This window comes from Achroia grisella, unplaced genomic scaffold (assembly GCF_030625045.1).
Source record: "Achroia grisella isolate CSIRO2021 unplaced genomic scaffold, CSIRO_AGI_Agris_v1 utg460, whole genome shotgun sequence".
NCBI lineage: Eukaryota > Metazoa > Arthropoda > Insecta > Lepidoptera > Pyralidae > Achroia > Achroia grisella.
The window spans coordinates 1,246,910-1,262,606 of record NW_026712870.1 but is presented as its reverse complement, the minus strand read 5'-3'; the positions used below and the strand labels follow the sequence as shown (position 1 = coordinate 1,262,606).

Below are 15,697 nucleotides of genomic sequence, written 5' to 3'. Positions count from 1 at the left end.
TTTTTTTTTGAAACTTTAATAGTTTCAACCTCCGTTGAAAAAGACCTTTTAGTCCACTTCCTATCCGAAGTCCAACATTAGAACTTGGCAACAATTCCAATCATTTACGGCAGTAGTTGACAAAAGTGTGTCAGCAACGAGGTTTATAAGCTCCAGGAAATGTCGTTCTAGTTAAAAAATATCAGGTACAGCGTCTTTCAGTTTAGTTTGTTTCAGTGCCAATTTTGTAACAAAAATCGCGACGATTTATTTTAAGTGTGCATAAAATAATCTTCGCTACACGTCTGTAGCTGAAGCCTAGATGTTTTGCAAAAAAATAGTATTGGAGGCGCCGGGTATCGATCCCGGTACCTCTCGCATGCTAAGCGAGCGCTCTACCATCTGAGCTACGCCCCCTGATGACAATATTGTTAAATTAAAGCTACAGTTTATAGTTAGGACATAAAGAAATCAAGTCACATTGCCGCCGGCGAGGTCTAATATATTAAAATGCTCGCTGCGTACCTTTCACTTTCTCAAACGAGGCATGAAGGCATACATTAAAGTGCCTAATGTATCTTTGAAGTTATATTATTAAAGAACAAAACAAGGACAAAATCCTATTTAACCTCGTAAAAAATGCAAAATCCCTTTTTAGGGTACCGAATTCAAATGGTTGAATCTTTGCCCAGCCTTATGCCACAGTCCTATATTTCAGAAAGAACTAGTCCTATAGATTTGAAATTTAAGTCATTTATATATATTTTTGGCTTAATCACAAAGAAAATAATGAAAATTTAATATTTTCACTTTCTTTGCAAATGGAGGCGCGAAATTTCAAAACCATCTAGGTATTACTGATTTCAGTGAACTGAAAAAGATTTGATAACCTTACAAAATCCTTTGTTTTGTCGAGCCACGTAAATGGTCAGTTACTTGAAAATATACATTATTGTATTGTACTGTTATAGATTTTTTTACAACTCGCATCCTAAGTTTCTGTATCGAATATTTCGTAAAAAAGGCATTCGTTATGAAAATATTCCAGAAAATTAAAGGATTTTTCTAATTAGTTTCGAAAATAACACTCTGAGAGTAACTTCAGTCATGCATTGTCTATTATAGTGGATTGGTCTAAAATATTATTATCCAGTCTCTATTGCTTTTATATAAATGTGATATATCCTTGGACATAGAAAGAATTAGAAATATATTTACATTGTCTGTTCAGAACCCACGGCGTGTGAGATCAACTTGCATTTGATAATCCTTTTATCTTTGTTATTTCTTTTCTATAAGTCTTTTATTGATTAAATTATTACGTACTCTATTTTCTAATATTTTATTTATTACATCAGTAAATAAAAATCCCATCGAACCAAACGAACTGTTGTTCGTATCACGACTTTTTTTCTCAGCGATATTTGCGTAAGCAGGGAGCTTAGCCCGCGGGGTTGGATGTGATACTTGTGACCTATATACCGCGACATGCAAACAATACTTACCTCCCTTGGTACTAAGTATCCAGAGCACGACAGGAGGTGAGCCTACGTGTGTTTCCTTTGATCACGACTCTTCTGCCCTAGTTGGCGCGCGCTGCACAGGTTAATTTCTTTTGTCGCAAGATATGGTTTGCTCGAGTTTAGATAAAGTTATGTAAATTGTACACCAAAGTATAAAGTTCAGAGATTGTGTTTAGGATTTAGGACCAGGAAAATAGAAAGTTATAATGGTTAATGGATTACACGTTGGAAAACTCTCACCGGAGTTAGTCACTTTGTTAGCGAAAGGTATTGCGGTAGTGGAATTTTCGGAATAACATCCGTAATGTAATACTGGCTAACCTCGTTCTATTAATATATTTATCTTCTTGACTTTTCTTTTCACTTACAGCTCCTATCGTGTTTTGGACTAGGTGCTCCTCCGATACTAGCTATGTTTGTACCACCTGACCTGTATGAACATTAGTTTCCTTCTCACTCCCATATAGAGTTAAGAAATGTTAAATCGTTAAAACGTAAAAAGATCTGGGTCTGACACCTCGCTCGGTACAAACACTTGTATTCGTGAGTATGATTGTTAGTATCAGTCTGGGTGTTATCCAACTGTAAGTATCTATTTACAAAAAAAAATCTAGGTATTTATATCAGTTATCTAGTACCCATAACACAAGCTGTTTAAGTTGGGACTAGACTAACGCCGTGTGAATAATCCTGAGTGAGGAAATTTTCGGTACGATACAAATAAATATTGTATTAGTGAAGTGGACTAGGAACGTAGAAAGTATGCGAAGGTGTTAATTTCTCCGCACCCGAGTTTAATATCCGCGGCTAATTAATTTCGTTTCAAGGAAAACCTTTTATGGGCCCACTTGACTTGAATGTACCTTTTAAGACTTCGCTTTTAATATCGTTGCTCGTTCTCAATAGGACTCCGCGCTCGTTCTCTTTACGGCCGTTTTAAAGAAATGATAAGGATATTCACACTAATATTAATTTTAATGAAACATTTAAGCTACTTTTCTATGGGTTTTACTCGTCAACGGGTGCTGCTTGTAGGGACTAATGGACTTTGACTTATTGATGTTACTCAAGTTACTATTTATTTATTTATGTCAACTATATTATTTGGTAGTTTACATTTACATAAAATTCTTCTTAAAAGAGTAATACGCAAGTTTCTTGCCCATTCTTCATAAAATTGATTCTGAACATCATTTATTTGAGAGCAACACACAAGTTTCTTACTCCTTGTGACGAGTCCGCGTTCCAAATGAGTAGTAGAATAAAAAAATATGACTATTCAAAAGTGCTTATGTTAAGTTTATTTGAATAAAGATTATCTCTGATTTCATTTTTATGGATTAGGAAACAAAGTAACGGCCTACTCAGTGGTTACTGGTTACATTGCTCTTCCATTGCTAAAGTGTTGCCGTGTTACAAATAGAAAATTGGCTAAATAAAATGTTGCGATTTTCAACACTTGTTGCGAGTATTGGAAACAGGTGGATTTTTAATTGGGAAATCTAAAAGGAGCTTTTTATATATTGTTATGGGTCTTTGGTAAAAAACAATTAAATAGGAAGGTGGCTTGTGTATACCCATTAGGGCACAATATAAGAGAGAGCACAAGTGTTGCCATATAATAAACGAAAAATTGGCTAAATAAAATGTTGGGGTTGCCAAGACTCTTTGCGAGTAATAATATTGGGATCAGATGGATTTTTAAATGGGAAATAAAAATCGAGCTTTATATTAATTGTTATTTATATAAATACACACTCATTTTACAGGCAATTAATTGTAGTAAAAGTAAAATAATAAAATTTTTAAAACGGTTTTATATTCCCATTACAGATGATACGAGATAGATCAGAAGTATTGCCGTATTACAAACAAAAAATTGCCTAAATAAAATGTTGGGGTTGCCAACACATCAAGTGTTATATTCGGCCAGTAATAATATTCAGGAAAGTGGATTTTTAAATGGAAAATAAAAAGGCGCGTTTTAATAATTGTAATTTAAATGGAAACAATGTATAAACCTGTTGTAGCATACACACTCTTGTTACACGCAATTAATTGATCGTTCAACTGGAGTTTGTAATTGGTACTTGTTTGAAGCTCCGACGGTACGCGTGTAATTAAACTTGACAATTATTTTTGTAATAGTTACGGCCGTGGTGGTGTAGCGGTTTAAAATAAGGCCTTACTTACGGTGGTCGCTGTTCTAATCCTCGCATAATACAAACATTATTTACTAATATTGTAAATGCTAAAGTAATGTTTGCAAACGTCTGTCTATCGCGCTTTTACGCTACTACTGAACCAATTTAAATAAAAATTTGGTACCCAGATAGTCTAAGCCCTGAGAAAGAATATAGGCTTTTACCTTTTAATGCGATAAAAGAGGGGGTTGTTGTAAGGGGTTGAAAGGAGAGATGATTTGTATGGATGTAACATCATTTTTAAAAAATGAATTTTAAAATTAATTTTTTAAAAATGATGTTACATAGTCTCTCGAGAAAACCTCGGCAGGTAGTTCATTCCACATTCTAAGTGTATGTATGTATGTTACAAGAAGAACGAGCAAGAAACTCGCGTGTTGGTCTTTTAAATAATGTTTTTAATTTTACATTTTTAAGTCGAAATGTGTGAAATGTTGTGTGAACAACGCTTGCCGTCAATGGAAACATAATCATTATATAAGCCTATAGAAACAATAAGCTGAATCTGTTGGCGTAACAACAATTGATTAGCTTGGTATGTTTTAACTGCTGCGTCTGGCACGGGTCGGGAGAGTAACGTGTCAATTCTGCTTCATTAATTTTTACAGTACGTACGTCTGTGTATCATACCTACTACTTGTTTCCTTTGTTTATCAGTAGCTGGTGCCCGACGGTTTCCCTCGTAATTTAAATTGATAATAAATTGACTTTTTAAATCAGATTGGTCACCTCTATGGTATAGTGGTTTAGCGACAGTTGTACTATCTACTCCCATATTAGAAAGAAAGAAAGAAAGAAAAATATTGTATTCAGCAATGTAAAAAATACAAAAAATCATTCACAAAAAAAATACACGTGTTTTTTTTTGTGAATGATAGTGGAATGGTGCACCCGCCTGCGCTAATGGTTTACGCTGGCGGGGCACCAGTGGAGGATGACAAGATGAGCATGAGGTCAGGTCAGTTAGCCCATCGTGGTAAATTCACCATGAATTTATCACGATGGTTTCCAGGGGAACCGCGTGGAGGTCAACCTGACATGGTATGTGTTAGTAATGGAGTCATGAGTCCACATTACTAACAATCCCCTTAGTAGGGGGGATAATACACGTGTTGCCTGTAAACGAGGCATCATCAGGTAAAAAATAGAACTCAAATATAGCTTGGAAGCCTAGTTTTGATCGCGACACGACCAGGACTACATAACTTCTGTTATGGTTACTAAAGGAGTGAAACAAATACTTTTTTTGTAAATACATACGTATTATACATAGAAAACACCCAGGCCGATACTGTTGGTTAGGAGATCTGTACGGTAAATAGTAATATAATATAATAATAATAATAATCTCAGGACAATTCACACAGCGCCATCTAGACCCAAGTTAAGCGAAGCTAAAGCTTGTGTTATAAGTACTAGATAACTGATACAAATACATAGATATTTTTATATATGTATTATACATAGAAAACACTCAGACTGACACAAACAATCATACTTATGAATGTTTGTGCCGTGCGAGGAATCGAACCCGCGATCATCGGACGTAAAGCGGTGTGCTAGACCGCTAGACCACCGAGGTCGTCATGTTTGAATGAATGATTTTTGATTTGTGGTTTGTTTGTCCTCCCGCGTACACTTAGATTGTGGTTTCCTTCTTCCTACCTGTCGAGGTTTTGTTGAGAGACTACAGCATGGGGTTTTTCAAGAAGGGTATATTAAAGATTCTTAAGGGTCGGCAACACCCCTGGTGTTTCAGGCGTCCATAGGCTACGGTAACCGTTTACCATCAGATCAGCCGTATGCTTGTATGCCACCTACGTGGTATAAAAAAATCAAACAAATCAAAAATCATTTATAGGACATTTTAGCTGCTCATGAACGTATTTTTTTATATTTATTTATTTATTTTCCACACTTACATCTACTTTTACAGGTCTTAGCCTAATACAATAGTGCAGCAAACATTATTTTTTAAATTAATTGTAACTAATAAATAATGCGATCTTCGTGAACTCATTCAGAGAACAAGAAAATAGATCTATTTGCTCCGTTATATGATTTAATGTACGCAGTGCTCAGTACTATTAATTTTATACTACCGCCCTGCGTTTAAAAACTTATCCAATTCTAACGCAACGGTCGAGGGGTGAGGGTTGAGGGGTGGTTGTTGCACAAGCCCATCGGCTTTACGAACCAATATCCAATTTCGCGGTGCTGCATTAATTGTACAGTTTTCAGCTCGGCGTCGAACGAACTGCGGACTTGAGCGATCCAATTTAAGTTTGCTCAGCTTTCGGCGACTTTCGCCGCGATTTTGTCTCGTGTCCCCTGTGACGGGCGACAGCGGAATTTAGTATGGTGACACGTTTTGGCAAGAGTTCCACCGACAAGAGCGTAGCTCTTAAATTATGAATGAATGAATGAATGACACGTTTTTATTATAGACTAGCTTTTGCCCGCTTGCGTTAATTTATCCCCTTAGGGGTGGAATTTATCAAAATCCTTTCGTAGGGGATGCCTACGTTGTAGGAGCTTTATGCATGCAAAGTTTCAGCCCGATCGATTTAAAATTGACAAAGTTTCATACAAACTTTCATCCCCTATTTTATCCCTTTGGGGATAGAATTAATCAAAATCCATTCTTAGCGGAGGCCTACATCATAACATCTGCCTGCATGCCAAATTTCAGCCCGATCCGTCTAGTGGTTTGGGCTGTGCGTTGATAGATCACTACGTCAGACACGTTTGAGTTATATATATTTAGACTAGCTGTGATCGCGGTTTCACCCGCGTTAATTTTCAATAAAATATAGACTACGTGTTATTCTGATGCATAAGCTGTATTACTGTAAGTTTCAGCGAAATCCGTTCAGTACTTTTTGCGTGAAAGGAAAACAAACATCCATACTCACATTCGACGACCTCGGTGGTCTAGCGGTCTCGCACACCGCTTTACGTCCGATGGTCGCGGGTTCGATTCCTCGCACGGCACAAACATTTGTATTCATGAGTATGATTGTTTGTATCGGTCTGGGTATTTTCTATGTATAATATGTATGTATTTACGAAAAAAAAATTATCTATGTATTTGTATCAGTTGTCTAGGACCCATAACACAAGCTTTAGCTAGCTTAACTTGGGTCTAGATGGCGCTGTGTGAATTGTCCTGAGATTATTATTATTATTATTGTTATTCTTTATTTTTCCTCAGCTATTGCTGGTTTTCTCCACACTTATTATTATTATTATTATTATTATACTCACAAACTTTATATTGAAATTGAACGCGAGTAAAACCCCGGGGACAACTAGTATAAAATAAAACTACAACACCTATGATATTAATAAAAACACAGGCGGAGCGTCCCGCCGTCATTTGGACCAACCGTGAGACGGGCGGTCGCGATCCTTTCTCAGCATCTCGCATCGGTTCGACTCGTTACCAAAGAAACGACGCGCCATTGTTGGGGCTGAGATTGAATTCGCTAACTTTTTAATTTTAGTTTCAAAGGTCAACGAGCAAACGTTCATACATCTACAGTTTTGACTTCGATTGCAGCTGAAGAGATGAGCGACAGTGTAGTGTTCTTGTTTTTTTTTATAACACAGGGGACAAACGAGCATTCGGGGCTCACCTGATGGTAAGTGATTACCGCCGCCCATGAGCACCCGCAACACCAGGGGAATTGCAAGTATGTTGTCGGCCTTTTAAAAAGGAATAAGCTCTTTTCTTGAAGGTTTCAATATCGTATCGGTTCGGAAATACCATTGTTGGAAGGTGATTCCATAATAACGTCCATTGATCCATCCATCGACTTTCGAGTTTATAATGTGAGTAAGATTTTTACTAATTATATTAATTATGACATTACACAGTTACGACAACAGAAAAAGAGTTTTTATTCATTTAATTAGAATAGAATAGAAAAGACAACACACAAGTTTCTTGCTCATTCTTCTTGTGATGAGACAGCTTTCCGAACGAGTGGTAGATAAAAAACAAATTGTTATGTCTTATTCAAAGGTGCTTAAATTAAGTTTATTTGAATAAATGATTTTCTATTCTATTCTATTCAAAAATTCTTTATGTAAATAAACTTAATCTTGTACTTATTTTTTTTTATCTACCGCTCATGTGTATAGTTTGTACAGTATCTTTACGTATTGTAAAACATAATCGCCGCTTATAAATTTTATATTATACTAGCTTTTGCCCGCGGCTTCGCTCGCGTTAATTTATCCCCTTAGGGGTGGAATTTATCAAAATTCTTTCTTAGGGGTTGGCTATGTCATAGTACCTTTATGCACGCAAAGTCGCAGCCCGATCGTTATAAAATTGACAAAGTTTCATACAAACTTTCATCCCCTATTTTGTCCCCTTGGGAGTAGAATTAATCAAAATCCTTTCTTAACGGATGCCTACGTCATAACATCTACCTGCATGACAAATTTCAGCCCGATCCGTCCAGTGGTTTGGGCTATGCGTTGATAGATCACTATGTCAGTCACCTTTGAGTTATATATAATTAGATCAACATTTTATTGCAGTTGTAGTAATAGATAGAGTGATTCAAGAGGAAGGTTTATATGTATAATACATGTACACCCACGCAAATCCGGGGCTGGTAACTAGTACAATGTAAATCATATAACCTAATATATTCCTAACGCTATACGCATATTGTTTCACTACCTCTAGAATTATTATTGTTATCATAACCAGATATTGTTATCAGTATGTACTGTATGCATAATCCAGTTATTGTTTTCTATCAAAACATCTCGATATCTGTGATGAGGTTCTAGCTATATTGCATAGATGATCAGTGGTATTCTGTGTGGTGTTTCCGGATTGTGAGGATATTGTATCTACATATATATAAAAAATGAATGCTGTTAGTTTGTCTCACCAAAACTCGAGAGCGGCTGAACAAATCAAGCAAATCGGCCTAATTTTAGTCTTGAAATAGTCATGGAAGTCCAAGAAAGGTTACATGGAGATAATTGTTTTATTATTAATAAAACAAAAACAATACCAGTAATATTATCATCTACAGGAACTATTCCTAAAACAGTACATAAAGCAATAGACGATCTGAAATTAAATAGACTAATACAAATTCAAATTCAAAATATCTTTATTCATGTAGGTCTATTCCAGACTCTTATGATATGTCAAATCTACCGTTAGTTCGGAATGATTTTGAGATAAGAACTGACAAGAAACTCAGCTCGTATTTTTTTAAAATAAATGTTGTACATATTTACAATAATACAGATTCATTTAAATTCAAATTTGCAAGAATAGAGTAACAACAGCATAATCTACATTCCACTACAAAAGGCTGTTATATTAGATACCACCTAAATGCCACAGAATAAATCATCACACAAAATAAAGTAACTAGAGACTTGGCATGTCCGTCATCGGTACTAATCACCAGCTTAAGCTGTGAAAAAAAAATTAATAATAACTATTTATTGTGCATACATAAACAAAGGACAATAAGTACAAAACAATGGAAATAAATGTTTTACAAAAGGCGGTATTATCGCTATTAGCAATTTCTTACAGACAACCTAAACAGGACTAGGAGGCGCATTAGACACTCTATTTATTATACAATTATAGATAAACAAACATAATATAATATATTAAAAACAACAATTTTATTTACCCATACAAACTGTCAAAAAAGGGTGCGTTCAGAAGTTTATTACGTAACTAAACTGTAAAAATTCCTTTAAGTCTGAAGCAGATTGGAGTTCTCGGGGTCAGCTTATACTATAGAGTTGCCAACCGTCCTGTTCTCCCAGGACATGTCCTTGTTTTTGAAGTGTCCTGGGAAGTCCTGAATAGATATTTGGCAGCGTCCTGGAATTTTAAAATATGCGCGCCTCTTAATTACTGATTTTCATCAGTATAATTTTATCAAATACTTTGATTATATTAATTACTTGAAATTTACTACATCATCATCATTGCCTTGCCTTTATCCCATTATTTGTGGGCGCAGTATGTCATTCTCTTCCACTCTCTCTATCGGCCGTCATATCTGAACATACTCTTCTTTTACTCATATCATCTTTCACACAATCCATCCATCTTTTCTTAGGGCGTCCCCTCCCTTTACATTTAAATTTACTACATATTAATATAAATATTGCAACACTATTACTGCGTTCTGTTTTTAAACTGGATAGTCCTGGTTATTTGAACTTCCAATCATGTTTTTTTTTTAAATTTGAGCTTACCCCAACGTACTAGTTAAATTAGAGGATATTGTTTATTCTAGTTATATATATATGTTAGTTATAATATCCTAAGTTTGCTTACTGTCTATATATCTATTATAAAGAAGGCCATGATGGTCTAGCAGTTTAACATACCGCTTTACTATATACATACTAGATACAAATTGTATTCATAAGCATGAATATATGTATGATACAAATAATTATACTCAGAAATAAAAATTACATTATGTATGTACTTAAATTTTTTTTTTATATCAATAATGGTTGTCAATAAATGTTTTTCTTCTTCTTTTTCTTCTTTCTTCTTGTCTAGTACTCAAAACACAAGCTCTGCTTAGCTTGGGTAAGGTAAGGTAAGAATTAACTAGAATTGTCCACGGTTATTATTATGATATATAACAATAAATAATTATGTCAGAGTTTTAAAGATTTTGTCCAATTATTACTTTATTACGGTGATTTTTTTAATCGAGTTTTTTTTATCCTTCTGTAAATACTAACAGATTTCAGATGACATTATTGTCATACTTTTTAGGGTTTTGATTTAGGTTGAGTTTTGATTTTTGGACTTCTGCACTTTTTGTAATTTACTCTATAATCAGTCTTATTTAATGTACTCTGCAACAGTGGTTAAAAGAAGGTATCGCTTACATTTTTAGATTAAATGAAGCAAGAAAGGGAACAAAAACTAAAGCGGATAACCGTGCAACATCAAAATGCGATTAGCCGCTCCGGGGAAGGTAAAAATAAAAGATATATCCCGGTGCAGGGCGGCGCGGCGGCGTCCGGTTGATTGGGAGCCCCGGACACTAGCGCAGGGACTATTGTATAACATATATTTACGACCTCGGTGGTCTAGCGGTCTAGCACACCGCTTTACGTCCGATGGTCGCGGGTTCGATTCCTCGCACGGCACAAACATTTGTATTCATGAGTATGATTGTTTGTATCGGTCTGGGTATTTTCTATGTATGTTATGTATGTATTTACGAAAAAAAAAAATCTATGTACGTGTATCAGTTATCTAGTACCCGTAACACAAGCTTTAGATAGCTTAACTCGGGTCTAGATGGCGCTGTGTGAATTGTTATTAGATTATTATTATTATTATTTTTATTATATATTTTACCATTCATTGTATTATCTATATGATAGATACATATTAAATGTATACAAGTTTATAAAGCTGAAGAGTTTGTTTGTTTGTTTGAAAGCGCTAATCTCAGGAACTAGTGGTTCGAATTGAAAAAATATTTTTGTGTTGGATAGTCCATTTGTCAAAAATTTCAAAATTCAAATATCATTTATTCATGTAGGACGTTTTAGCCGCTTATGAATGTCAAATTTTTTATATTATAAAGAGAAATATTATAATATAAAAAAAAAATACATTCATAAGCGGCTAAAATGTCCTACATATATGAATAAATTATTTTATATATATAGATATATATATGGGCACCGTATATCCGTTTCTTGTATGAATATTTAATGGGCATCTTATATAGATCTCATACATCACGTCATGCTACCCACTCACATGATTCGGTGGGACTGTTTGTTTGTGAAATACAAAAACCTTTTAGTTTTAATGCTCTCTAATGGATGTATTTGGTCGCAATCACTTGTTGCAAATTCAATTTTATATACATATATCTTTATATACAAAAATTACGTGTCACATTGTTTGTCCGCGATGGACTCCTAAACTACTGAACGGATTGCATTTGATTTGCACATTGTGTGCAATTTGATCCAACTTGAAAGATAGGATAGCGTACATCTCAATTTATAGTTGCAATATTATTTTATTCCAGAACCTTAGCCACAGCAACTCGTGGCCGAGTCTACTAGTATATATATTTATATATATACTAACTGTCCCGGCAAACGTTGTTTTGCCTTAAAATAAAATATAAAAAATTAGGTGTGGACTACCCCTACAATTGGGGGGATGAAAAATAGATGTTGGCCGATTCTCAGACCTACTCAATACGCTCACAAAATTTCATGAGAATCGGTCAAGCCGTTTCGGAGGAGTATGGGAACGAAAACTGTGACACGAGAATTTTATATATAAGACTAGCTGTGCATCGTCCGCGTGGAATAGTGACGTATAGCAAAATGTTTAACTATCTTTTTCATATGATAATTATATTTTTTTATATATATATTTTTAAATATATTATGTTTTAAAATGACGTTCGTCGAACGATTTTTTAAAATTTAAATCAATAAAATTAATATATAAATAAAAAAAAATTTAAAAATAAAATGTCATTTTTGAACCCCATACAGCGACCGTAGAAAAGACATTTCTCTTAAAACTAAAATTATAATATAAAATATATACAGTCCTAAATTAAAGATATTTACTATTAAATAATTAAACACACTTAAACTTAAATTGTAAAGTAAGAATAAAATTATTTAAAAGAGCAACACACAAGTTTCTTGCTCGTTCTTCTTGTGATGAGACAGCTTTCCGAATGAGAGATTAAAAAAAATGTGATGACTATTCAAAAGGAATGTAAGTTTATTTGAATAAATAATTTTCTAATTCTATTCTATCAAAATATTATACTGAAAAAAAAAATTGTTCATATCAAAGTTCGTTATTCAACCGCAAGAAAAATTTCATCGAGCTAGCTACAAAAATGTCAAATTTATATAAATTACCAATTAAATTGAAGAATATAAGCGAATCTACCATTTCTACAACTTAATTTATTGTATGTATCTATTTAACTTTAATGCACACAATACAGTACAGTACATTTGGCGGACAACATGATATTGGTGGTCTGGGTATTTTCTATGTATAATATGTATGTGCGACGGCCTCGGTGGTCTAGCGGTCTAGCACACCGCTTTACGTCCGATGGTCGCGGGTTCGAACACAAGTATTTAGCATGATTGTTTGTATTGGTCTGGGTTTAGATTATATGAATGTATTTACAAAAAAAATATTTTATTTTACATTATCTAGTAGGGTGAAATTTTTATAAACTTTGAATGTCATATTTATTTATATTTAATTAATAGCCTAAACAATAATTATAATTATTATTATAATATTATATTTTAATATATATATTATATTAATATAAATATTATTATAATTAATCTATTTTATACAACATTCGCTTCGATACATATACATTATTAATTTTGTGATAATGCGTATTAAACCACACATTATTGCTAAGTAACCTACAAAAATAGGTAATTAATATTAATTTCCGATAGTGCCACAACCCTATTTAATACGTGCAATAACTTGATAACATCGGAATGTCAAAGACTCCGGAATTAAAAAACGACTATAGTTCTGTAGATATTCTATAGTAGTGATGTAATCGAATAGTCAAATCGAATCGATTCGATTATCCGTCAATCGGACATACGTTTTATTCTATCGTTATCCTGGCTTTATGTCACGCTGGCTGATTGAAATAGATGTTTCCAACTCGATATCAACTAAACCCAGAACTTCTGTGTTAGGGTCTACGAACTAAATGTTGGTAGATGATTTTAGTGCAACTTTAACAATTATATCGATGTGTAAATACCTTAAATTGGGGCGGAAAGGGATTGTTAGTAATGTGGACTAACGAACCAATTACTAGCAATGTACCATCTCAGGTTGACCTCCACGCGGTTTCCCCTGGAAACCATCGTGATAAATTCTTGGTGAATTTGTCACGGTGGGCTAACAGACCTGACCTCATGCACATCTTGTCATCCTCCACTGGTGCCCCGCCAGCGTAAATCGTTAACGCAGGCAGGTGCACCATTTCATTATCATATATAAAAAAAATACGTTAAATTCAGTGAGGTCGCTCCGTGAGGCCTGTTAAGACATCTTGGAGACTTCTCCGCTTTTCGGAGGAGTTTGGCTTACTTTAGTAGTCTCGGCTCTACACGCACAACGGTCCAACTTAAATTTACATTTAACTTGGACTCCATTTGACGGCCTCGGTGGTCTAGGAGTTGAGCACACTGTTTTACTTCCGACGGTCGCGAGTTCGAATCCTCTGTTTATTGTATTCTTGAGTATGATTGTTTGTATCGGTCTGAGTGTTTTCTATGTATATTATGTATGTATTTACAAAAAAATATGTGTATATAAGTTTTTATCAGTTGTCTAGTACCCATAACAAGCTCTGCTAGATTAGACTAGATGGCGCTGTGTTAATTGTCCAGGGTTATTTAATATTTATTATTATTTACAACATAGAATAAAATGGTTAGAGATGTGTATTACAAATAGTCAATAAAATATTTAGTCATTATTAAAGTCTTTTACCGTTAGTTTTCAGATTTTCCATTGTACTCATTTTAACACCATTAAAGGAGTTTAAGAATAAATGAGTTAAAAATAACTCCAAAAAAATTTAAATCAAATCAAATCAAAATATCTTCATTCGTGTGGGTCTATTACAGACTGTTATGATATGTCAAATCTACCGTCAGTTCGGAATGATTTTGAGATGAGAAGAACTGACAAGAAACTCAGCTCGTATTCTTTTCAAATAAATGTTGTACATGTTTACAATAATACATTTAAATCAAATTTGGGAGAATAGTATGACCACCAGCATATGCTATTGCAAAAGCAAAACGTCTAATTAGTGCTCGTAACCTGAACACACCAGTCCCTACAAGCACGTTTCAGCCATGGGTAATTTATCAAAATCCTTTCTTAGGGTATGCAGATAGTAGCTTTATGCATGCAAAGTCATCAAAGTTGCACTGGCATAGCAGGGATAGAATTGATAAAAATCCTTTCTTAGCGGATGCCTACGTCAGAACATCTACCTACATGCCAAATTTCAGCCCGATCCGTCCAGTGGTTTGGGTTGTGCGTTGATAGATCACTACGTCAGTCACCTTTGAGTTATATATATTTAGATTGTATATCTGTATAAAATGGTACTTCTGGTTAATAGTATTAGTACGAATAATCGTAATCTATGTGTAATCGTACATCACTATATTAAACCGGTAAATCACTGAAGCAATGCCTAGTACACAACCTCTGTGTACATTACGACAGAACATCGGTTTGAACTGAATTATTGGCCAGTATAACATCACAAATCAAGTTAGCACGGCAGACGGCACCGTTTGACGAATTTCAAAGGGTCCCGAGACTTCCTTAATACTTCCATAATTGCGTTATCTTCCGAATCGGTATTTAAACAAGCTTGCATTTTAAATTGATGACCTTTAGAGACTCGGGACCCGACGGGGCCAAACTTTACACTTTCAATCAGCGAAGTCTCCAGAAATGGTATTTGAATTTGTTAACCTCAAAACAAGGCTGTAATCATTTACGTACATATAGATCTTAACCGTAGTATATTATGACACGCTCGAAGTAAGACGGAAGATTGCATTAATGGAATATGTAGTAGAAGTCATGAGAGGTGCAAAATGTAACCAAGCGGTATTAGCATCAGTATCCATAAGAGCGCCCAATAATTACGTGCAAGCACGGAGACAACACTTGTTTGATGTTCCATGAGGAAGAACAGAGCTGGCCAAACAGGCTCCTATTTCTCTGGCATTGAGTCTACTCAAATTCTTTATTCATGTAGATCTATTACAGATTCTTACGATATGTGAATTCTACTGTCAGTTAGGAATTATTTCGAGATAAGGAGAACTGACAAGAAACTTAGCTTGTATTCTTTTTACACAAATGTTGTACATGTTTATAATAAT

At 34.6% G+C, this 15,697-nt stretch overlaps 1 protein-coding gene and 1 non-coding gene across 2 annotated transcripts in view; one reads left to right on the top strand and one right to left on the bottom strand.

The window, feature by feature from the left end:
• Positions 1-15,697, top strand: part of LOC131845205 (neurobeachin) — a 508,146-nt gene that overhangs the window by 139,020 nt on the left and 353,429 nt on the right. The window lies entirely within an intron of this gene.
• Trnaa-agc (transfer RNA alanine (anticodon AGC)) lies at positions 324-396 on the bottom strand. The gene has a single exon. It is a non-coding gene; the product is annotated as a tRNA-Ala (tRNA).